Below are 26,316 nucleotides of genomic sequence, written 5' to 3'. Positions count from 1 at the left end.
CAAACTAAAAAAAATATACAAGAGTATCAATACATATGGTTTACACATTTAATGCATGAGTATGTACCCAATTCCCAATACTTTAAACACAAATACAAAACACCCTTTTATCCCAACCCAATGTTCCCAACTCTCCCAAAATCAAATGATAAACACTCTCACTAGCCTAAGCTAATCAAAGATCCAAACAAGGGACATTTATTATTTTTTGCTTTAAGGCTTGTGATGTGCTAAAATTAAGAACAAAAGGGTTTATCATAGGCTCAAAGTTGGCTAACAATGGAAGATAAAAGGTAGGCTATTTGGGTAAGTGAGCTAATTGAAATAATGGCCTTAATCATATAAGTGCATGTATACACAAAATAATGGACATAAAGAATCAAACAAATCAAATATTACAATCATAGAAAGAGAATAATGCACACAAGAATGAAAATAAGTGGTTATATGATGTAACCACACAATTAAGCTCCAAACTCACAGGCTTGTGTTTTTAGCTCAAAAACATGATCCACAATGTATAGTTCAAGCAAGTTCTAAAAGATTTTTTTTTCAATCAATTGGGGTGTCCTATAGATAGATTTCTTGAAAAAAATTCATTATTTTGACTAAGCTTATTATATATATATATATATATATGCAAAACAAGAAAATGTACTAAAAATTCTAAAAAGACCTAAGAATGAAATGCAAAAGTGTTGGGATTAGAAACTTGTCACCCAAAAATGCTGACTGGTTGGACGACCTCCCCACACTTAAAAGTTTGCACCGTCCTCGGTGCACTCAAAGATGAGCAAGTGGGTACGGCGACTGCTGCATGTTCTTTCTTTCGCTTCCATTTTTGCTTTATGGTGCATCAGTCATGAAAAATAGAAAATAACACCGAAAGATGAGAAAATACAGAAGCAAGGAAGCATAAATTGTTGGAATGAGGTAGGAACCACTAGAATGACGTGAGTGAATTAGTATGACATTGATGAAAAATTGGTGTGTGAGTTCTAAGTTGCATGCGGTTTAGAACACACACACTAGCATAGAAAGTTATGTCACAATTACACAAAAGAGAGCATACACTTCACTCATTCTAGTGTGCTTGAAATACTTTAAAAGACTTGTAGGTTTAGATACAAACAAGTAATGAAGAAGCATAAAAGCATTCAAGAAAAAATCAAGCAATTGTGAAATTGGATAATGCATGTGTATTGATTGATGTGCAAGGAAACTTAATAAACCAATTGAAATATAGAGCTCACACATCAAACAATGATACATATTGGAATTTGTTTGCAACACCTAGGTGACATAGAAGTGGAACACATGAGTGCTATGGAACTTAGGAAAAAGAAGATAGAAGTGAAAATCAATCACATAGCAAGCATGGTCCACAAAGCTTAGAAAGCTCAAAAATATGTCACTAGGTAAGCTTTCGATCCAATTTCACCATTCCAAAGTCTCAATGCATGAAATAGGTGATATAAATAAAGGTAAATCATAAACAAGCATCTCCTAAAAAAATGCATTGATAATGTTCAATTGCTTAACAATGGATGATGAATGAATGATGGCCAAAACATGCAATTCAAAAGAGTTAAGATGCTTGAAGGCAATGTACACGTACTTGGTATTCACAAATATTAAGCATTAAAAACTTAAAACCAAGTAACAAATTACAACCTCAATAAAGAATCTAACAAGGACAATGAATAATAATGATGTTAAACTAACATCCCATTAGTAATCAGTAGCAATAAACAGTAAACAAGATTAATAATCCAACACTTATAATGAAAAACAAAAATCAAACGAAAATTAAACTAACTAACTAAAAGAAATGGTGTTATATGGTGATTGGTAGCGTTGGGTGATGGTTGAAGGGTGGAAAAAAGAGAAGAGAAGAGAGAAGAAGGAAAGAAATGGAAAGAAGATAAGAGAAGAAGGTGGGTGAACAGGGCAATCCACACGTACGCGTCGTGTCACGTGTGCGCGTGGTGAGGTGAAAGGAAATTGACGCGTACATATGGGTCACGCGTACGCGTGATAGGTTATTCAGAGAGGCGACGCGTATGCGTGGGTCACGCGTACACGTGGGTGGGTTTTGTGCTAAACGCACAACCTTAGCCCAAAACGCGCGCAACTCTCTGGAATTTGTATGGAGGTGAAAATTTTGGGTCCACGCGTACGCGTGGGTAATGCGTACGCGTGGATAGTGGAAAAACTTGGGGTCACGCGTACGCGTGGGTGGTGCATACGCATGGCATGGTGCTCTGTTTTTCAAAATTTTTCCAAGTTCTTGCACCAAACCAAGCATTCCAAACCTCTAAACAGCTACCCAAAACACCATAAAACCTTATTTAACCTAATAGACTCCCAAATAAACTCAACTAACCAAACAAAACATGAAATTAAACTAATTTTACCATTATTTACAAAAAGGAAAAGGGAAAGATGTTACCATGGTGGGGTGTCTCCCACCTAGCACTTTTGTTTATTGTCCTTAAGTTGGACTTATGGGGAGCTCTCATCAAGGTGGCTTATGCTTGAATCCATCCTTGAACATCCACCAATGCCTGGATTTCCAATAAGCTCCATCATTCAAAGTTAATAGCTCCAAGCTTTGATGGAGTTCTTCACAAACCATGAGCTCCCAAAGTTGATCCACACCTTGTAATCCGGGATCCCATACTTTGTTTTCACATCCGTCTTCAAATTGATAATGTTGATTTCCTCTGGGTGGTAAGAAGGTCGAATTCTCACTAAGGCACCAAACTACCCTTCTAGACCCATCCAATTGAGCACTAGTCCAACCTTTGCATCCACTCCTTGAAGCTTCAACCATAATGAGCCAAGACTTACACCGCCAACCACTAAACATTCTCCTCTTACGCTTAATTCCACAAAGTGCCCGAAGTTGCCCATCCGTCTCAAGCAAACCAAATTCAAGTGGGATAATAAAGCTAAGAGTTAGAAGTTTTACCCACTCAAATAAAGGATCGGATGGTGACTTAGGTGGAGGAGTTCCCAAAGATCTTGATAAAGCACTCTCCACTCCCGTCCATCCTCTTCTAGAGGCTTCCACCAGTTGGCAAGGTTCTTCAAGCTCTACCTCTTGCCAAGCTTCCTCAAGTTTACATTCTTCTTCACCAAATTCTTCTAGCTCTTCCCCATCACTCAAGTCATAAATAGGGGGTTGAGTGACATCTACCCCTTCATCAATTCCAAGTCCAATGGAGAAGTGTTTCGAGGGTTACCTGAAACTGTAGGTCGATCTCGGATGAGATCTTCTGTGTTGGTCGGTGTTGACGTGTCCGACTTGTGAGTGGTGGCTGGAGCTAGTCTGTCCGACTTGTTGGACTGGGAATGCTGCTGATCCTTCATCACCAGAGGGTGGTGGTACCTGCAAGGGATTCCGATGCTTAAGTTAGCAAGGGTATTAAGTAGGTTTTTAGCAGAATCAGAGTATGAGTTATACCTGGGTAATCCAGTGTATTTATAATGGTGTGGAGTGATCTTCCTTTGAGATAAGATAGTTATCTTATCTTATCTTTGAGTGGAGTTATCTTATCTTCAAGGGAACCGCCCTTATCTTTCTAGGCTTGGATTGCCATTGGATTTAGGGTCGTGTTCCTCTGTTTTGGGCCCTTCCGGGCCTCTGTAGTGATTTGGCCGACCTCTTTTATAGAGAGTCGGGTAATCCTGATCTAAGCAGATCGGTTGACTTGTCATCTAAACATCCCGGGTCGGACAGCTCGACCTAGGGTATGAACAATGCCCCTGCTCGAGCTCGGTCTTCTTTTCTGAAGTTGAGTTTTTAGTTTCAGGACTTCGATCTTTCTTTGATGAAGCCGAACTTGAGCATTTTGTAGAGTTCTCCCTTGAATGCGGAACGTTACCTTCTGAATTTTTATTCTTTTGAAAACGTGCGTCTCCTTGCTTTGGGAATACGCGAGGTTTTAATAACCTCATTAATTCTTTTAATGCTCCATTTCTTCGTTCACTTTTGAACTTTTTCGCAAGAACGGTTTCTCTTCTTTGTTTCTTTATCGTAACTTCCCCCCTTTTCTTTCTCACTTTTTGTTCTTTGCCTGAGTTTTGTATTTCTCCCTGTGACGCCGTTTAGTGCTTTGTTTGCTCCGAAAGGCGATTTCGGATTCTGTCTTTCCGTCTTCAATTTCTTCGAAGCTTTTTCCAGGTTGGTTTCTTCTTTCTGCTTTCTTTACTTTTTTCGTCACTTTACATTTGATTTTTTGGTAAAGTGTTTGAGAATGCATGTTGAAAAAGCTTGAACCTTTTTGTGTCATTTATGCTCGATTATTGCTGTAGTGTGTGTTTTTCTGTAGTTCCTTCAACTTTCATATGCTTCTTGGTATGTTCCTTAGCAATTTGATACACGTTATTGATGTCTCTGATCGCTTATTTGCTTGTTTTTGACAAAAGATTGTGCCCTTCTTCGAAAGATTGCGTCTTGCACGGTACTTTGTTTTGTCGCTTATCTCTGTATCTTTTCGCGGTTGCATGACCCTGTTTGATTAGGAAAGGTTGTAGCTTTGATGATTCCTATTGGTGATGATGGATTTTTTTGCTTTTTACGTGGAGTGTCACTTGTTTAGAGAAGAATTGTGTTTTCTTGTTGAGAGATGTTAGGGCATAGACTATCGATTTGGATTCTTTCCTTTTGTTGCCTCCAAAGAGTGCCCCTGGACTTTGGTGTGAGTTCTGGGGTTTCCCTTTTACTGCTGAGTCTGCTACTTTATTGTTTTCTTTCTACTATCCGAGTTGTTTCTATATTCTCCTGAGTTATTCTGGTGGTAATCCAGTTTTTCTTTTGTAGGACTAGTTGATCTCATGTCTTCTCGCAAAAATATTGTTGAGACGTCCTCCCAAGTGCCTGATGGCATGGCCGACTGGGTGGACTCCATGGTTCTTATGTGTGTTTCGCTGGTTGATTCTGAATTTTGTGAGCAGCTTAGGAAATTCCATAGGATTTGTAGTAATGGTAGTGATGAAAAGAATTATGAACTTGTATCCCCTGATTCAGAAGAGAGGGTTTGTTTTTCAACTCGGATTGTTGGAGATCGTCCTTTTTTCTATGCGTATGACTTCTTTTTCAGTCAAATGAATATTACTCTTCCTTTTTCTTCTTTCGAGACCAACCTGTTGTGGTCTTGTAATGTAGCTCCATCCCAACTCCACCCCAATTCCTGGGGTTTTATAAAAATCTTTCAATTACTGTGTCGTGAACTTGGCGTCCCTGCTTCGCAATCTCTTTTCTTTTATTTGTTTGTTTTGACAAAACCTGGAGTGGTTAAGAAGAAGGCTGCCTGGGTTTCTTTCTGAGCTTCCCAAGGCCACAAAGTTTTTTCCATGTATGACGAGTTTTTCCGTGATTTTAAGAACTATTTCTTTAAGGTCCGAGCTGTTGAGGGAGCTCGCTCCTTTTTTCTGGATGAGAATGATGAGCCTGCCTTTCCTTTGGAGTGGCAAAAGAATGTTGTTGTGTCGAGGTACTCGTGGGACATGTTGGATGAGGTCGAGCGGGCTTTTGTGAATGTGCTGGAGGAAAATTGGGGGGAGCCTCCCTATCTTGATACCAAAAGATTTTTAGGGGATCCCTTACTTCTCTGAGCCGAACTGGGTAGTGGTCGATTTCCTTTTTTCCTGTTTTGCTTCATGCATTTTATTATATCGTGTTTGTAATTCTGCTTTGTTAGTTTCATTTGTTTCAGAGATGGCTAAGACATCGGACTCGATGAAGGCTTTTAAGAAGGCCAAGAAGGTTACGGCGGCTCAGCTCATCTCAGCCAAGGCTGCTGAAGAGGGATCTTCCCAGGTTCCTCCTAAGAAACTAATATCCGTGGATTCCGGGCCAAAAAAAGTGATCCCTACGCCTCAATCTCATTTGGTTGATCTTCCTCAATCCTCTGCTGCTACTTTTTCCCAAGCCGCTGGTCCTCCTCCTAAGAAACAGAGAACCGTTGAACCCTTTAATGTTGATGCCCCTGATTTTGATGCCGTGGGATTTGTCGACCAATAGATTGCTCCCTATGGTGTTGTGCCTCTTAATGATGTATCTATTCTTCACCATTTGGACTTTATTACACGTAGTTGTATCAAGATGGTACATATGGGGGCGGTTTTGTTCCGAACTGCCCAAGATGTTCCAGTAAATGCCACTAAAGCATTTATGGAGGAGGCTAAATCGGAGTATGATAGGATCAAAGGGTTGAATGAAGAGCTTGAGGTGAGAGTGGCCAAGCTGGAGAGAGAGTTGGAGGGGGAGAAGACTCGGGCTGTTGCCATGGCGGCTGCTGCCCAGTTATCTGAGGACATGGCGTTGAAGCATAAGGAGAGTTACATCACGACTTACAGGAAGGTGATGGAGCTAAGGGAGAGCTTGGAGTCTGCCCGGGTTGATTATTCTGAGCTCCAGGGTCATCTCGTAGGTAGTGTGAACGCGGCCTATGAGAATTTGAGGATCAAGTTCGGGTTCTTGCGCCCGAGCTTGACCTCTCCCTTTTCAGCCTGGACAATGTTGTGAGGGATGGTAAGATTGTCCCTGATGATGATGATGATGATGATGCAGATCCTCCTCCAGCTCCTTCAGCGAAAGCTTCAGCTGCTCCAGATTCTTCAGCTCCTACTACTGAGGTCGGTCGTCCCGAGTCGGACCCGGATATCCAGATTCTAAATAGACCGGACGGGACTGTTGATGCCGTTCCCCTTGCAACTCGTCCTCCTTCGCCTTGAGACGCCGCTACTGATAACTCTTTGCCTTCTTCATAGTTTTTATTATCATCTCTGTTATGGCCCGGTTTGTGGGTCTTTAAACTTCTATTTTGTGACTGTTTGGTTTGTTTAACTTTGGATACTTTGGTTGCTTTTTTAGCAACTGTATTTACCAAAACAAAGTATTCTCTCCACCTCTTGCGAACGACTTTCAAGTGGCTTCTTGAGTCTGTCTTATTATAATAGCTCTGTTTGTGATATACTTGTTTGCAGCCTTCTTTAGTACTTTCTAGGAATCTTTGGAGTGTTAGAATCTTGCTGTCCAATTTCTTTTGATTTCCTTTGTGCTCTTTGATTATCTCCTGCTTTTTGAGCGGCTTTTGAGGCTGGCTTGTTTTGATCGCTTCTTTTAGCTTTCTTGTTTTGGTTTTAACAAGGTCGTAACCTTTTTGGTCGACTTGCTTTTTTTTTTTTTAACAACTTTTAGCTATCCATTTTGACTGGACCTTGTTGGATCTCTCTCAGTATGGATTTGCTTTTGTTGATTTCACTTTGTTCGAGCCGACTCTATCTTGGTCCCTTCGAAGTTATTTCTAGTAATCCATTTAGCTGGACCTTGTTCGGTCTCTTTTTATGGATTACTTTTATAACTTTTGTAGATTTGGGAGGCCGACTTCATCACGTCGGTCCCTTCAAAGTTATTTCTAGTAATCTATTTATCTGGACCTTGTTCGGTCTCCTTTTATGGATTACTTTTATAACTTTTGTAGATTTGGGAGGCCGACTTCATCACGTCGGTCCCTTCGAAGTTATTTTTAGTAATCCATTTATTTGGATCTTTGGTAAGGTCTCTTTTATGGATTACTATTTATAACTTTATGTAGATTTGGGAGGCCGACTTCATCACGTCGGTCCCTTCGAAGTTATTTTTAGTAATCCATTTATCTGGACCTTGTTCGGTCTCTTTTTATGGATTACTTTTATAACTTTTGTAGATTTGGGAGGCCGACTTCATCACGTCGGTCCCTTCGAAGTTATTTTTAGTAATCCATTTATTTGGACCTTTGGTCAGGTCTCTTTTATGGATTACTTTTTATAACTTTTTTGGTTTGGGTCGACTTTGTCATGTCGGTCCCTTCTAAGTTATTTTTAGTAATCCTCTTTTATAGGGCTGGCCAGGCCTCTTTCCAGGGATTTACTTTTTATAACTTCGGTTTGGGCTGGTCTGACTTTTTTGTGTCGGTCAGTCTTTAAGTTATTTTTTAGCAACCCATTTTTATTTAAGACCTCGTCAGGTCCTTTCTATGGGTCACTTTCGATAACTTCTTGCATTTAATCTGTTTTTATCACTTTTCATCTTTGCCGATTTTGTAGAAATTGGATTTGCTTTGGTCGACCTTTTGATGAATTTGGTTTTTCATCTTTTGTTGGTCTTTATCGTGATCGGGCAGTGAATTTATTTTTCACTTTTGCCGATCTGTAGCTTTACAATCGAGCGATGAATTTTTGCGTTTCAGACTAATGCGTCTTGATAGCGAATCAGTAGAGAATCTGAAAAACTTTATTCAAAATAAAAAATATGCAAATATATACATGTGGGAGTTTTCCCCCTATAAGTCGGGTGGTTTGTAGATCTTGGTTTGGTGCCTCGTTAAAAATTTTTTTCAGGAAAAAGAGTGCACCTTTTCCTAAGATCTTTTGTTACCCTTAACTATAATACCTTCTTAGGTTGCAGGCATGCCATGACCTTTGTAGCTCTCACCCTTCGAGTTCGGATAGCTTGTAGTAGCCCTTTCCGAGTACTTCCATGACTCGGTAGGGTCTTTTCCAGTTTGCTGCTAGTTTTCCTTCTCCAAGTCGAGTTGTTCCTATGTCATTTCGGATCAGAACGAGGTCGTTCTCGGTGAAACTTCGCGGTACTACCTTTTGGTTGTATCTTGAAGACATTCGTCGTTTTAGTGCCTCTTCCCTGATCCTAGCTCTTTCTCGGATTTCTGGAAGTAGGTCGAGTTCTTCCCTTTGAAGTTGGGAGTTGGCTTCCTCGTTGTAGTGGATTACTCTGGGCGATCCTTCTTCGACTTCTACTGGGATCATTGCCTCCATTCCATAAGCTAATCAGAAAGGTGATTCCCTTGTAGTGGAGTGTGGAGTTGTTCGATATGCCCATAGGACTTGTGGGAGTTCTTCAGCCCAGGCTCCTTTTGCATCCTGTAATCTGCACTTTAACCCGGCCAATATGACTTTGTTAGCAGCTTCTTCTTGTCCATTGGCCTGGGGGTGCTCTACGGATGTAAATTGGTGTTTTATGTTCAGGTCGGCCACTAATTTTCTGAAGCCCGTGTCCATGAATTGAGTGCCATTGTCTGTGGTAATGGAGTATGGAACCCCGAATCTTGTAACAATATTTCTGTATAAGAATTTTCGACTTCTTTGAGCGGTGGCGTTGGCTAGGGTTCTGCCTTAATCCATTTTATAAAGTAATCTATTCCCATGATAAGGAATTTGACTTGTCCGGATCCTTGAGGGAAAGGTCCAAGAAGGTCGAGTCCCCACTTTGCGAAAGGCCAGGGTGAAGTTACGCTGATGAGCTCTTCTGGTGGGGCGATATGGAAGTTGGCATGTTTCTGACATGGTGGAAATCTCTTTATGAATTCTGTTGCTTTTTTTTGTAGAGTTGGCCAATAGAATCCAGCTCGGAGTACTTTTTTGGTAAGAGCCTATGCTCCGAGGTGATTGCCACAGATGCCACTGTGTACTTCTTCTAAAACTTCCTTCGTGTTGGAAGTTGGCACGCATTTTAATAGTGGTGTTGAAATTCCTCTCTTGTATATAGTTTTGTTTATGATGGTGTAGTATTGTGCCTCCCGTTTTAACCTCTTTGCCTCTTTCTTATCTGTGGGCAGTGTTTCTATTTTGAGGTAGTTAATTATGGGAGTCATCCATCCTTGATTCAGACCTGTTATGGCTAGGACCTTTTCTTCTTCCGAGATTGATGGGTTCTATAGTACCTCTTGGATGAGGCTTCTGTTGTTGCCCCCTGGTTTGGTGCTGGCTAGTTTTGAGAGTGCGTCAGCTCGGGTATTCTGTTCTCGAGGTATGTGGCGGATCTCGTATTCCTCGAATTGTCCGAATTGTTCCCTGGTCTTGTCCAGGTATTTTTTTCATGGCAGGGTCTTTAGCTTGGTATGTTCCTGTTATTTGTGAGGTGATGACTTGTGAATCGCTGAAGATGACAAGCTTTTGGGCTCCTACCTCCTTAGCCAGCTTCAAACCAGCCAATAGTGCTTCATATTCAGCTTAGTTATTGGAAGCAGGAAATTCGAACTTGAGGGAGAGTTCGATCTGAGTTCCCTGATTGCTTTCTATTATCACTCCTGCCCCACTCCCGGTTTTGTTTGAAGAACCATCCACGTAGAGACTCTAATTTATGGGACTTTCTGGGATGTCAGTATACTCTGCAATGAAGTCGGCCAAGTATTGTGATTTGATGGCTGTCCGAGCTTCATAATACAGGTCGAATTTGGATAACTCGACTGCCCATTGTAAGATTCTTCCTGCCAAAACTTTTTTTTGTAAGATGCTTTTGATGGGCTGGTTAGTCCGAACCTTGATAGTGTAGGCTTGAAAGTATGGGCGAAGACGTCGGGATGTTAATATGAGGGCATAGGCGAATTTTTCTTTCTTTTGATAGTTTAATTAAGCCCCTTGTAGAGCTTTGCTGATGAAGTAGATGGGCTGTTGTTCCCTTTCTTCCTCTCGGACTAGTGCTGAGGCTATGGCTTGGTTTCCTACTGCGAGGTATAGGACGAGTGGCTCTCCCTCCCGTGGTCGGGTTAGGATGGGTGGTTGCCCCAGGAATTTTTTGAAATCTTGGAACGCTTGTTCGCACTCTAGGGTCCATTCGAACTTCTTTCCTTTTTTTAGTATGACGTAGAAGGGAAGAGATCTTATTGCTGACCCGGCTAGGAATCTAGACAGAGCTGCCAATTGTCCGTTGAGTTGTTACACCTCCTTAACACAGGTCGGGCTCTTCATGTCGAGTATGGCCCTGCATTTGTCCGGGTTTGCCTCGATTTCTCTTTGTGTAAGCATAAAACCCAGGAACTTGCCAGCTTCTATCACGAAGGTACACTTTGCGGGGTTGAGTCGCATGCCATGTTTTCTTATGGTATTGAACACTTGGGCGAGGTCGGATAATAATGGCTCTTCGCTTTGTGTTTTTACCAACATGTCGTCTCCATGAATTTCCCTATATGGGCTGTGAAGACTTTGTTCATCAATCTTTGGTAGGAAGCTCCTGCGTTTTTGAGTCCGAATGGCATGACGACATAACAGTATTTGCTTTGGGAGTTAGGAATGATGTCTTTTCTTGATCAGGCGGGTACATTAGGATTTGATTGTAGCCCGAATAGGCATCCATGAACGAGAGGTATTTGTATCCGGAAGAGGCATCCACTAGAGCGTCGATACTTGGGAGTGGGTAAGGATCTTTTGGACAGGCTTTATTAAGATCGGTGTAGTCAGTACACATTCGCCACTTTCCATTAGATTTTTTCACTAGGACCACGTTGGCTAGCCATAGTGGGTACTTGACTTCTCTTATGAATCCTGCCTCCAGTAGAGCTTGTACTTGTTCTTCCACAGCTTAGGATCTTTCTGGTCCTAGCTTTCTACGCCTCTGCTGTACCGACCGAGATCCTGGGTATACCGCTAGCTTGTGACACATTAGTTTGGGGTCTATGCCCGGCATGTCTGCCGCTTTCCATGCGAAGAGGTCGACATTTTCCTTTAGAAACTGTATGAGAGATTCTTTTACATCTCCTTTTAGGCTTGCGCCAATATTGGTTATTTTTTCTGGGACATCTCCAATCTGTATTTTTTCTATCTCGCCTTCAGGTTGTGGACGGAGTTCTTCTCGTTCTTGAACTCCTCCAAGCTCGATGGTGTGAATTTCTTCTCCCTTGCCTCTGAGGTTCAAACTTTCGTTGTAGCAGCAACGAGCAATTTTCTGGTCTCCTTTTATCGTAGTTATCCCCTCTACTGTCAGGAACTTCATGCATAGATGTGGAGTCGATACCACTGCTCCAAGCTGATTTAGCGTTGTCCGACCTATTAAGGCGTTGTAGGCTGAGTTGACGTCGACCACTATGTAGTCTATGTTGAGGGTTTTGGACCGAGCTCCTTTTCCGAAGGTAGTGTGTAGCGAGATGTATCCAAGCGGTTGGATCGGAGTGTCTCCTAGTCCGAACAAGCTGTTCGGATATGCTCTGAGCTCTTTTTCCTGTAAACCGAGTTTATCAAAGGCGATTTTGAACAGGATGTCAGCTGAGCTTCCTTGATCCACCAATGTTCGGTGGAGGTTAGCATTGGCCAGTATGATGGTGACGACCATGGGATCATCGTGTCCCGAGAGGACGCCGGCCGCGTCTTCTTTAGTAAAGGTGATAGTAGGGAGGTCGGGTGCCTCTTCTCCAGCCTCGACGTGATATTCCTCTTTGAGGTGTCTTTTGCGAGATGATTTGGAGATTCCTCCTCCTGCGAATCCTCCATGTATCATGTGAACGTGCCTCTCCGGAGTGCGGGGTGGTCGTTCTGTTCGTCCGACCTCTTCATCTCTTCTTCTTTTTCTAGGTTCGTTTTCTTTATTCACCAAGTATCGATCTAGTCGTCCCTCTCGTACCAATTTTTCTATGATATTTTTTAAGTCAAAGGATTCCTTGGTGGGATGTCCATAGATTCGATGATATTCACAGTATTCTGTCCGATTTTCCCCTCCTTTCTTGCTTTTGAGTGGGCGAGGTGGCAGGATCTTCTCGGTGTGGCAGACCTCTTGGAAAACTTCTATGAGAGATACCCGAAGAGGGTGTAATTGTGATATTTCTTAATCTTCTCTCCATGTTGAGTTTCTTTCTTCTTGGACTCTTTATCCTTATCTCGGAAGGGGTTGGAGAATCCAGATTTTGGGGTCTCTCCTAGTCGAGAGTTTTCCTCCATGTTAATATATTTTTCTGCTCGTTCTTGTACTTTATTTAGAGATGTGGGATGTTTCTTTGATATGGATTGACTGAACGGTCCCTCTCGTAAGCCATTGATAAGGCCCATAATGGCTGCTTCAGTTGGCAGGCTCTGAATGTCCAGACATGCTTTGTTGAATCGCTCCATGTGGCTGCGAAGACTTTCCCGATCTCCTTGCTTGATCCCTAGTAGACTTGGGGCATGTTTAGTTTTGTCCTTCTGAATGGAGAATCTGGCTAGAAACTTTTCAGCTAAGTCGTCAAAGCTTGAGATAGACCTGGGGGGTAGATTGTCGAACCATTTAATTACTGCTTTAGTTAAGGTGGTTGGGAAAGCTTTGCATCGGGTTGCGTCTGAGGCGTCGGTGAGGTACATTCTACTTCGGAAGTTGCTGAGATGATGGCTGGGATCTGATGTGCCATCATATAAAGTCATCTCCGGAGGTTTGAAGTTTTTTGGATTTTGGCTTTCATGATCTTTAGTGAATGGATCTTGGTCTTTGCGGACGTTGTCTTCGTGACTGGATCGGGTGATTTTAGTTTTGAGATCGGTCTCGAGCTTTTGGAGCTTATCCTCTAATTCTTGACGTCACCTAATTTCCCTTCGCAGATCCTTTTCTGCTTCCTGCTGATATCTGACCTCTTTTTCGAGTTGTTTTAGTCGATCCTAAAGTGCTTCTATAGGTCCCGTGTTTGGGGAGTCTTTGTCTTTAGGTTGAGAAATATTGTCTGGTGTTACGTCCACGTTCTTAATGCAGTGTTCTCTCTTCCAATCCGGAGTCGTGGTCGTTATCAAGGTTGTCCGCCATGGTGATGGGGTGACTTCTAGGTCCCCGGCAACGGCGCCAATGTTCCGAGGGTTACCTGAAACTGTAGGTCGATCTCGGATGAGATCTTCTGTGTTGGTCAGTGCTGACGTGTCTGACTTGCGGGTGGTGGCCGGAACTGGTCCGTCCGACTTGTTGGACTGGGAATGCTACTGATCCTTCGTCACCGGAGGATGGTGGTACCTGCAAAGGACTCCGATGCTTAAGTTAGCAAGGTTATTAAGCAGGTTTTTAGTAGAATCAGAGTATGAGTTATATACCTGGGTGCTCCAGTGTATTTATAATGGTGTGGAGTGATCTTCCTTTGAGATAAGATAGTTATCTTATCTTATCTTTGAGTGGAGTTATCTTATCTTCAAGGGAACCGCCCTTATCCTTCTAGGCTTGGGCTGCCATTGGATTTAGGGTCGTGTTCCTCTATTTTGGGCCCTTCCGGGCCTCTGTAATGATTTGGCCGACCTCTTTTATAGAGAGGTCGGGTAATCCTAACCTGAGCAGATTGGTTGACTTGTCGTCTAAACATCCTGGGTCGGACAGCTCGACCTAGGGTCCAATTCATCCACTCTTTGAAGCTTCAACCATAATGAGTCTAGACTTACACCGCCAACCACTAAACATTCTCCTCTTACGCTTAATTCCATAAAGTGCCCGAAGTTGCCCATCCGTCTCAAGCAAACCAAATTCAAGTGGGATAATAAAGCTAAGAGTTAGAAGTTTTACCCACTCAAATAAAGGATCGGATGGTGACTTAGGTGGAGGAGTTCCCAAAGATCTTGATAAAGCACGCTCCACTCCCGTCCATCCTCTTCTAGAGGCTTCCACTAGTTGGCAAGGTTCTTCAAGCTCTACCTCTTGCCAAGCTTCCTCAAGTTCATATTCTTCTTCACCAAATTCTTCTAGCTCTTTCCCATCACTCAAGTCATAAATAGTGGGTTGAGTGAAATCCATTCCTTCATCAATTCCAAGTCCAATGGAGAAGGATTCCTCAAACTCAAAAGGATTATATGTTGATGCGGAATCATCATATATAGGGGAACTTGGTGCTTGCCCCACTTCTTCCAGTTTTTTAATCGCATTGTGCCTTGGAGGTTGTGCACCATCCTCTTCAACACCAATTTCACACTTCATGGAAGAAGGCTCTTCAACTTGAGATTCTTCCTTGCACTCAACATCTCCTAAATCTTCAACCACTTCCTTTTGTTCAATTATCTCTAACTCCTCCTCTTGTTGTACTTCTTGCTTCAACTCCTCTTCTTCACATTGAAGCTCGAAACTCACTCCCTTACTATGCTCCTTGATTGCTTCTCCACATTCAACAATGGGAGTGCCTTGATCACATAGGCTTAGGCGGGAGGAGACTATGTTGCGAACGGCTTCCGCTACGGTGGCAAGCATGGCTTCTATCTTCTTGAACTCTTCTTCGTGCTTCAGACACCTAGCTAGAAGTTCTTATTGCTCTCGCCTTAGGGGTTGGAGAGACTCATCCATTGGAGGTGGTGTAAGAGAGGGTCCATTGTTTGGGGGAAAGGGCTCATAATTAGAAGGTGGTTCATATTGGTAAAAGTCTGGAGGTGGTGTGTATGGAAATTGTGGTCCTTGGGAGTATTGGTGTTGGAATGGTGGTGGCTCTAGCTATGGTTCATATGGTGGTTGGTATGGTGGATATGGGTTAGGGTTATATGGAGGTGAATGGTAGTATAAGGCTTGTGAATATGGTTGTTGAGGGCTATGTGGAGGGAAGGGGTCAAATGTATGTGGTGGTTGTGGTTGACAATCACAATAAGGATCACCACACACATTAAATTGGTATGCATGTTGGGGTGGTTCTTGCTCATAGTACATTGGTAGGGGTTGTCGCCATGAAGGTTGATCAAATGCTTGAGGCTCCTTGATAAATCCCATTCTAAGGGTTTATCTTGTGTTGTATTTAGAGAATTTTGATAACCTTTTCTCACATTTATCCAATGAAATAGCATAATTTTGTGATTGTCTCCTTATTTGTGCCTAGATGTGAAAATATGCTTTTTAGGCCTTTAACTTGATGATTTTAACTGTATTGTGCGATTTTGGGACAACGCGTTTACTCATAGTTTGTGACAGAGAGAAAGGTTTGGGAACAAAGGTATCAAACTTAGTATCAAAATTTAGGACCAAACTCACTTGTGCTGCTTAGAGTAAGGCTGCTAGAGTTGATGGAACTTAGGGACATTTTGGTTGGCGTGGGAAAATAATCCAATTCTTAAAGACTAAAGAATCAGAGTAACGCTGCGGAAGCACGGTGATCTTAATGATGGTGTGAGGTCTTATACGAATGAAGGCTTAACACATCCTTGCGAACTGGCCTAACTTTTCCCTTGTAAATTACCTTAGAGTTCTTTATTTTGAAATCCCTCTTGGTGAATAAATTGAACCTTGCCCAATCCTATTCCTTGTTTGCACATAGCCTCACGCGAACCTTGTACTCCTTGATGTATGCCTGAACGTGTACTGTTAGGTTGAACCGCCTTTATTGAAGGGCTCTTAATACTCTTAAATTCAGTAAAGACCTAATTTAATTCAATTTGCCGTATTGTTTCCTCTAAAGATTCTTAATTTGGAATTCCTTTCTTGGGGTGCACTCTAATTCCGTCTCTTGTGCATTTTCTTATTTTCTACAACCTTGTCTGATCATAACACAATGCGTCTTTTCAAATTCGTATGGATACCATTCGAAATTTACCCCATTCTAAGCTTGGTGATGCACCACTATTTTGTGGTACATCTTGTGCTTAATTGAGTGGATTTTATCCACTATTCTCACACTTATTCACAGAATCCGCATGTTTTACACTTTCCTTCCTAATTTTGTGTTATGATTGAAAACATGCTTCTTTGGTCTTAATTTAGCTAACTTTAATCCTCTCTTATTTCTGTTCGATGCCGTGATATGTGTGTTAAGTGTATTCAGGGATTATAGGGCAGGAATGGCTTAGAGGATGGAAAGGAAGCATGCAAAAGTGGAAGGAATACAAGAAATTAAAGGAACTGCAAAGCTGTCAGCCCTGACCTCTTCACACTTAAACGGTCATAACTTGAGCTACAAAGGTCCAAATAAGGCGGTTTAAGTTGTGTTAGAAAGCTAACATCCGGGGCTTCGAAATGATATAATTTGCTATAGTGGCCGTGCAGTTCAAGGGCACGCACACGGCATGAACGCGGACGCACGCATTAGCAAAAACAGCATCGGCGCGTACGCGCACCTGGCACGTACGCGCACATCTCGAAAAACCAGCGACCTGTACGTATCAGAAATCGCCCCCAGTGATTTTTGGGCTGTTTTTGACCCAGTTTTCGGCTCAAAAAACACAAATTAGAGGCTACAGAGTGGGGGAATCCATTCATTCATTCATTCAGACAATTCTCATTCACATAATTTTAGGTTTAGATGTAGATTCTAGAGAGAGAGGTTTTCTCCTCTCTCTAGGTTTTAGGAATTAGGATTTCTCTTAGTTTTAGATCTATTTTCTCTTCAATTCCAGGTTCAATGTTCTTTGACTTAATTCTCTTCTACTCTTATTGATTCTAATACTTTGGTTTATACATTCCTTTAGTTGATTTCTTTATTTAATACAATTTGAGGTATTTCATATTTGTTTGGACTTAATATTCTACTATTGCTTTTCTATGCTTTTATTTTATACCTGCCAAGTATTGGACAAAATGCTTAGAAGGATGTTAGAGTAGGATTCTATGTTCTTGGCTTGGTTGAGTAATTGGTGACACTTGAGTTATCAAACTCCTTTGTTGATTGTTAATTGGAAGTTGCTGATTGATTTGGATTCCTCTAAAGCTAGTCTTTCCTTAGGAGTTGACTAGGAGTTGAGGAATTAAATTGATTAGTCTACTTGACTGTCCTTCATTTGTTGAGGGTTAACTAAGTGGGAGCACTGAACAATTCTCATCATAATTGATAAGAATAACTAGGATAGGAATTCCAGTTTTCATACCTTGCCAAGAGCTTTTATAATTATTATTTGATTTTCATTACCATTTACTATTCTTGCTTTTTATCTTAAAAACCCCAAAATATACCTTTGCATAACCAATCATAAGAACACCTCCCTGCAATTCCTTGAGAGACGACCCGAGGTTTAAATACTTCGGTTATCAATTTTACAATGGGTTTGTTACTTGTGACAACCAAAACTTTTGCACGAAAAGGATTCCTTGTTGGTTTAGAAGCTATACTTTCAACGAGAATATAATTATGAATACTTTACCAGCAGGAAATCGTTCGTCACTTGGTATTCCTTCAAATAACTCGAGTTTATTTCAACATCGTATGCAATTCTTAGACACAATCATTGATAAGTTAGTTCCTTAGGACACGAATTATAAATCCGAAGGACGAGACTGGCGAGGGTGCGATATCGCAAGGAGTAGTAAAGGCTTACTTTTGCGAATGGCATTACTTATGACTAAATTGATACACAAGGGTGCTCCATTGGCTCAAAACGCCGAATTGTAATTCCTCCAGAACTTGAAAGGATGATTAGCTACATCACAGGTACTTGTGTTATGTGAACCTCCGGGACCAGTTAGGATCTATGGTGTACGAAATTGTGATCACACTTTTCACAACTCCGGTACAACTAACCAGCAAGTGCACTGGGTCGTCGAAGTAATACCTTACATGAGTAAGGGTCGATCCCACGGAGATTGCCGGCTTGAAGCAAGCTATGGTCATCTTATAAATCTCAGTCAGGCGGATTCAATTGGTTCTGAGTTTTGATAATTGAAAGATAAATAAAATGTAAATTAAAATAAAGATACTTATGTAATTCATTGGTGGGAATTTCAGATAAGTATTTGGAGATGCATTGTTGCTTCTGAACCTCTGCTTTCCTATTATCTTCATCCAATCATGCGTGCTCCCTTCCATGGCAAGCTGTATGTTGGTGGATCACCATTGTCAATGGCTACCATCCATCCTTTCAGTGAAAATGGTCCAAGTACAGTTTCTGTATGGCTAATCATCTGTCGGTTCTCACTTGTGTCGGAATAGGATATGATGCCAGGGCATCTTGGCCAATTTCACTGACCTTTTCTTTACTGTTTTAGGGTAGTTTCATGCATTTTCTTAGTAAATAAGCAAGTTTTGGGTAAATATACACTTACACCTTGATTCAAACAAACATTGTGAACTTTACATGACTTCATGAGAATTTTGCACAAATTGAATGATAAAATGGATGATGCATGATCTCATGATTAAGAACCAAGCTTTGATGCATCTTGTTTGTTTGATTTCAAGACAAAGGAAACAAGGAAGAGCCACGTTAGCAGCCACGTTAGTCTAACTAACGTGACCACTAACGTGGAATGGGAGTGAGCTTGTAGCGTTAGCCAAAAAGGTTATCATCAATAATGCCTTCGAAAGCTATCATGACCCACGTTAATTGCCACGTTAGTTACACTAACGTGGGAATTAACGTAGAAGAAAGGGGAAGCCCCAAGCATTAATGGAAAAGGTGAACACCATTAATGTTCAAAAAGGCCACACATAGCCACGTTAAGAGTCACGTTAGTCCAATTAACGTGAACTCTAACGTGGACTAAGAAAGAGATCGAGAACGTTAGTGACACTCACCTTTATCACTAACGTTCAATAAGGCCAATATTGCCTACGTTAGTGGTTACGTTAAGACTACTAACGTGAGTTATAACGTGGGGAAAAGAATGATAAGCCAACATTAGTAACATTCACCTTTGTCACTAACGTTGAAGATGGCAAGCATAACCACGTTAGTGGTCACGTTAATGCCATTAACATGAGGCACTAACGTGGGAAAGGAGGGGCGTTTTGGAGCGTTAGTGACAAAGGTGAGTGTCACTAATACTCTCAAAGCTTGGGCATGCCCACGTTAAGGGCCACGTTAGTTACACTAACGTGGATCACTAACATGGGGAAGAAAGACAAAGAGCAACGTTATTGGAAAAGGTGAATGCCAATAACGTTCACGAAAGGCTGAAGGGCAACGTTATTGGTAAAGGTAAGTGCCAATAACGCTTGCGAAGGATTAAGGGGGGCAACGTTAGTGGTCACGTTAGTGCCACTAACGTTGGAGTTAACGTGGATCAAAATGGTTTGGAACGTTAGTGAAAAAGGTTATTGTCACTAACGTTTTCGAACCCAAGTTTACACTTAACGTTAACACCACTAACGTCCTAACGAACGCCCAATCATGCCTGACTCACACTTTTTCTGCAAGCAAAGCTGAGCCTACTGGAGATTGTAACTGCTTCAACTCAAGATAGAAGGCCCATATCCAAGACTTGAAGAGCTAACTAGAGATCAGATGAGTAGTATATATAGGGGTAGTTTTGAATTAGAAAGCAACTTTTTAGGGGAGATTAGATCTGAGAGTGATTCTGGAGAGCTACACTTGTATACTTTACTTTTTCTGTAATTTCTAGTATTGAAGGCTGCAATGTCTTCTTTTCTATTATCTTCCATTTCTAGAGCTATGAACAACTAAACTCCTTTTCATTGGGTTAGGGAGCTATGTTGTAATTTGATGGATCAATTATAGTTTTCATTCTTCTTCCTCTTTCTTTTCTCTTGATTTTACTAGAAAGCTTTCGATCTTCATCCAATTGGTTAGTTGTCTTGGAAAAGAAACTCTCCATAATTGGATCTCCTCTGAGCCTTGGAAAAGGGATGAGGAGATCATGCTAGAAATGCTTTCTCATGTTGGACCAAATTGGGGTTTGGATGGATATAGTGACATATAATCCTACCAACACTTTGATTTGGAAATACATGTGGTATAATCAGTGACCATACTTCATCTCTTCCCATGAGCAATTAAATCAAGGAATTGGGCAATTATTCAAGCTTAGAAAGATTGGGTTGCCAAAGAATTGGAATCCAATCACTTAAGATTGCCAAGGAGATCAATGAATGCATTGATTGAGGAAGTGAAGAGAATGAACTTGATCCAGAGAATGCAACATCTCCTAAGCCCAATGAATTCCCCATTTCTGATCTTACCCATTCTCTTTACTTTCTGTTATTTACTTTCATGCTCAACACCCCAATTCCCCATTTAAGATTCTGCAATTTACTTTCTGTAATTTACATTCAGCCATTTACTTCTAGTATTTACATTTTCTGTTAATTACTTTCCCGCCATTTAATTTTCTGCAATTCTCAACTACATTTTGCTTAGCTCAACTAGAACATTCCTCCGATTAAAGTTGCTTGACCAATCAATCCTTGTGGGATTCGACCTCACTCTATTGTGAGTTTTTACTTGACGATAATTCGGTATACTTGCCGAAGGGAGATTTGTTGAGAGACAAATTTCCGTGCATCAAGTTTATGGCGCCGTTGCCGGGGATTGATTTTGTATCAACAGTGATTAAGTTGGAAGATCACTAGATTGAGCATTTTTCTTTTGTTTGTTTATTTTATCTAGTCATATACTTTCACTTTTAGCTATCTCCTTCCCCTCTCCCCTCTTCCCTCTTTATTTTTTCTTTGTTATTTACAATTTTGTTCACTAACCCACTAACTGTTTGATATATTGCACCACTCACACTAACAGCCACTCTAACAAGAATAACTTCTTCATATCTTTCTTGCTGTGTATCTTGTTGGTTGTATGACAGGAAGGAGAAGCGGAGCTTCAACTTCCTTTGATTTAGAACCTGAGAGGACCTTCCTTAGATTAAGGAGGGAAGTAAAAGGGAAGAGAGTCGTTAGTGTTGAGGAAGAGGAGGAATACTTTGAACCAGACATGGAGGAAAATATGGAAAACCACCATGAGAAAGAAGCTCACAACCATGCCAGAGAAGGTCCAGTGAATCATGCTGGGCAAGAGAGAAGAGTTCTAGGCTCTTACATCAATCCAAATCGAGGAAATTGTGGAAGTAGCATCCAAAAGCCCACCATACATGCTAATAACTTTGAACTGAAACTCCAGCTCATCACCCTTGTTCAGAACAACTGTTCATTCGGAGGAAGCACCCAAGAAGACCCCAATCAACATCTAACCTCCTTCCTAAGAATATGTGACAATGTGAAGTCTAATGGTGTTCATTCTGATGCCTATAGACTGCTTTTGTTCCCTTTTTCACTCAGGGACAAAGCATCTAAATGGCTTGAATCCTTCCTGAAGGAGAGTTTAACAACCTGGGAAGACGTGGTGAACAAATTCTTGGCAAGATTCTACCCTCCTCAAAGAATAAACAGGTTGAGAGCTGAGGTACAAACCTTCAGGCAACAAGATGGTGAAACTCTCTATGAGGCATGGGAGAGATTTAAGGATTTAACAAGAAGGTGCCCACCAGACATGTTCAACAAATGGGTTCAACTGCACATTTTCTATGAGGGCCTTTCTTATGAATCAAAGAAGGCAGTAGACCATTCATCTGGGGGGTCTCTAAATAAAAAGAAGACCATTGAAGAAGCCATAGATGCCATTGAAACTGTAGTTGAGAATGACTACTTCTATGCTTCTGAAATGAGCAACACTCGAGGAGTGATGGAGCTGAACCATATGGATGAATTGCTGGCTCAAAACAAGATCATCACCAAGCAGTTAGCTGACCTTACCAAGAAGATGGAAGATAACCAAGTTGCAGCAGTCACCACTTCATCACCAGCTCAAGAAAGAGTGAATACAGAGGAAGGGGGTGACTGGGAACAAGACAATTATGTTGGGAACTCACCTAGGCAGGCTCATGATCCATACTCCAAAACCTATAATACTGGTTGGAAGAACCACCCAAACTTTGGGTGGGGAAATCAACAAGATCAAGGCCAAGATCAGAGATGTCACAACCCCAACAATAATGTAACTTACCAACACTCCACACAGCGATCATATCAATATCCACCCAACAACACCTCTCAACATTCATATCATCACCAAAATGGCCCATCTCAACCGTCCAACCTCAACCCACCATCACCATTAGAAGATAGACTCTCTAAAATCGAGACCTTGCTTGAAAATATTTGCAAGGAAGTTCAAGACAGTAAAGCATTCCGAGAGGAAGTATGATCCAATATGCAGAATCAAGACGCTGCCATCAAGAAATTTGAAATGCAAATTGGCTACCTATTCAAGCAAATTCCAAGCCACAATAGTTGTAACAATATTGATTCAGACCTAAGGGAGGAATGCCAGGCTATCACCGTTAGAAATGGGAAGGAATTGAAGGAGAGCTCCAAGAAACCACAAGAGAAGAACTCGGATGAACAGGAAAAGGGACAAGAGGAAGTTCAAGTCCCCACATCCAATGCACATCAAGAAGGAGAAGTGCTGAAGCCATATGTTCCAAAAGCTCCATACCCTCAGCAATTGAAGAAGAAGGGAGAGGACAACCAATTCTCAAGATTCCTTGAGATCTTCAAGAGGTTACAGATTAACATACCCTTTGCTGAAGCAATAGAGCAAAGGCCACTCTATGCCAAGTTCTTGAAGGAGTTGATGACCAAAAAAAGGAGCTGGAAGAACAACGAAACTGTGGTACTAACTGAAGAATGTAGTGCCATCATTCAACACAAATTACCCCAAAAGTTGAAGGATCCCGGGAGCTTTCAGATACCTTGTATCATAGGGAAAGTCACAGTGGAGAAGGCTCTATGTGATTTATGAGCTAGCATAAATCTGATGTCCTTGGCAATGATGAGAAGAATGAAGATTGAAGAAGCCAAGCCAACAAGAATGGCACTACAACTGGCAGACCGATCATTCAAGTTTTCTCATGGAATAGTGGAAGACTTGTTGGTAAAGGTAGGAGACTTCATCTTCCCAGCAGACTTTGTAGTGTTGGATATGGAGGAAGGAGCCAAGGCCTCTATCATCCTAGGAAGGCCATTCTTAGCCACTGCCGGAGCCATCATTGACGTTCAAAATGGTGAACTTACCCTCAGGCTACATGATGAGAAAATGATATTCAATGTGTTCAAGGCCATGAGTTACCCACAAGATTCACTGAGAGAATGTATGAGGTTGGACTCAGTAGAAGCTATAGTGCAAGAGATCATTGAAGAGGAAGAACTTGAGGAGTTGACAGGAGAAGAGGAGCCCGCATCCAGGGAAGAGGCTGCAGCAGCTGAGGTTCATGTTCAGGGCACATTAGAGGAGAAGAATGAAGACAATGAAGCATCCAAACTTGAACTAAAGGCACTGCTGCCCACTCTCAAATATGCATATTTAGGGGAGAATGAGAGTTATCCAGTGATCATAAACTCAGCCCTCAGCCAAGAACAAGAGGAGGAGTTACTCCAAGTATTGCAAAAACATAAGGATGCTATTGGATGGACCCTCGCTGATTTGAAGGGAATCAGTTCGGCCATATGCATGCATAAGATACTACTGGAAGATGATGCCAAGCCCTACATTCAACCCCAAAGGAGATTGAATCCAGCCATGAAAGAGGTGGTACAGAAGGAAGTCATGAAGCTGTGGTAGGCAGGGGTAATCTACCCAATTTTGGATAGCCCGTGGGTGAGCCCCGTCCAAGTGGTTCCCAAGAAAGGAGGAATCACTGTAGTACCCAATGAAAGGAAGGAGCTCATCCCTACAAGAACCGTCACAGGATGGAAGATGTGCATTGATTACAGAAAACTTAATGAAGCAACAAGAAAAGATCATTTCCCACTTCCATTCATGGATCAGATGCTCGAAAGGCTTGCAGGAGATGCATATTATTGTTTTCTAGACATTTATTCCGGATATAACCAAATAGTGGTTGATCCAAGAGACCAAGAGAAAACATCATTTACCTGCCCATATGGAGTGTTTGCTTACAGGCGCATGCCATTTGGGTTATGTAATGCACCTGCAAGTTTTCAACGTTGCATGCTCTCTATTTTCTCGGATATGATAGAAAGGTTCATTGAAGTCTTTATGAATGATTTTTCAGTATTCGAGGATTCCTTTCCTAATTACCTAAACCACCTTGCTTTGGTATTAAAAAGATGTCAAGAGACTAATCTGGTCTTGAATTGGGAAAAATGCCACTTTATGGTGACAGAAGGAATAGTCCTTGGCCATAAAGTTTCTAACCAAGGCATTGAGGTAGACAGAGCTAAGGTGGAATTAATTGAAAAATTACCTCCACCAAGTGATGTCAAGGCAAGTAGGAGCTTTTTAGGACATGCTGGCTTCTACAGAAGATTTATTAGAGGTTTTTCAAAAATAGCCAAGCCTTTAAGTAATCTCCTTGTGTCTGATACACCATTCATCTTTGATGAAAAATGCATGCTAGTGTTCGAAAACTTGAAAAACAGACTGTCCTCAGCCCCTATCATTACCCCACCTGATTGGAACTTACCATTCGAATTGATGTGTGATGCATCTGATTTTACAGTTGGGGCAGTGTTAGGGCAGAGGAAAGAGAACTTGGTGCATGTCATATACTATGCCAGCAAGATCCTCAATGATACTCAAAAAAATTATACCACTACTGAAAAGGAGTTGTTGGCAATAGTTTTTGCATTTGACAAGTTTAGATCATACCTCATTGGTTCTAAAGTGATTGTCTTCACTGATCACACAACACTTAAATATCTGTTTGCCAAGCAGGAATCGAAACCAAGACTGATAAGATGGATCTTATTGTTGCAAGAATTCAACATTGAAATTAGAGATAAGAAGGGAGTGGAGAACAAGGTAGCAGATCACCTGTCCAGAATCCCTTGTGAGAAAAGCAGCACATATGAGGCAAGTGTGAATGAGTTCTTTCCAGACGAACAATTGATGCTGGTCCACAAGGCACCCTGGTTTGCAGACATCACCAATTATAAGGCAACTGGGGATTTGCCTCCTGGAATCAACAAACATCAAAGAAAAAAACTCATTAATGATGCTAAATATTTCATTTGGGATGAGCCATACCTCTTCAAGAAGTGTTCAGATGGAATCCTTAGAAGGTGCATTTCAGAAGAAGAAGGACGTGAAGTCCTATGGAACTGCCATGGATCTTGCTATGGAGGACACTTTGGAGGAGAGAGAACTGCAGCCAAGGTACTATAATGTGGATTCTTTTGGCCTACTCTTTTTAAGGATGCAAAAGAACTAGTGAGGAGCTGCAATGAATGCCAAAGAGCTGGAAACTTACCCAAAAGAAATGACATGCCACAAAACTTCATCTTAGAACTTGAACTGTTTGATGTGTAGGGAATCGATTTCATGGGGCCCTTCCCAACCTCATACTCAAACAAGTATATCTTGGTGGCAGTGGATTACGTGTCCAAATGGGTTAAAGCTATTGCAACTCCAACAAATGATAACAGGGTGGTCATGAACTTTCTCAGGAAGAATATCTTTAATCGGTTTGGAGTTTCACGAGCCCTCATCAGTGATGGAGGAACCCATTTTTGCAACAGACCATTAGAAGCCCTCCTCCTGAAATATGGGGTGAAGCATAAAGTTGCCACACCTTATCATCCCCAAACAAGTGGGCAAACCGAAATATCCAACAGGGAGCTAAAAAGGATCTTGGAAAAGACTGTGGGAGCATCAAGAAGGGATTGGTCGAAAAAGCTAGATGATGCTCTTTGGGCATACAGAACGGCCTTCAAAACACCAATTGGGATGTCCCCATATCAACTGGTGTATGGAAAGGCATGTCACTTACCATTGGAGCTGGAACACAAAGCCTTTTGGGCTCTCAAGCTACTAAACCTTGATAGCAATGCTGCTGGTGAGAAAAGGATCTTGCAGCTGCAAGAACTCGAGGAGTTCAGGTCTCAA

At 41.5% G+C, this 26,316-nt stretch overlaps 1 non-coding gene across 1 annotated transcript; it reads right to left on the bottom strand.

Annotated features, from left to right (window-relative positions):
* Window positions 1-21,798: 21,798 nt before the first annotated feature.
* Window positions 21,799-21,902, bottom strand: LOC148569150 (small nucleolar RNA R71). Its single transcript, XR_015881985.1, has one exon. It is a non-coding gene; the product is annotated as a small nucleolar RNA R71 (small nucleolar RNA).
* Between the last annotated feature and the right edge of the window lie 4,414 nt (window positions 21,903-26,316).

Source organism: Arachis ipaensis, chromosome B4, assembly GCF_059453495.1.
Source record: "Arachis ipaensis isolate K30076 ecotype BB chromosome B4, ASM5945349v1, whole genome shotgun sequence".
Taxonomy (NCBI): Eukaryota; Viridiplantae; Streptophyta; class Magnoliopsida; order Fabales; family Fabaceae; genus Arachis; species Arachis ipaensis.
This window is presented reverse-complemented; position numbering and strand designations above follow the sequence as displayed.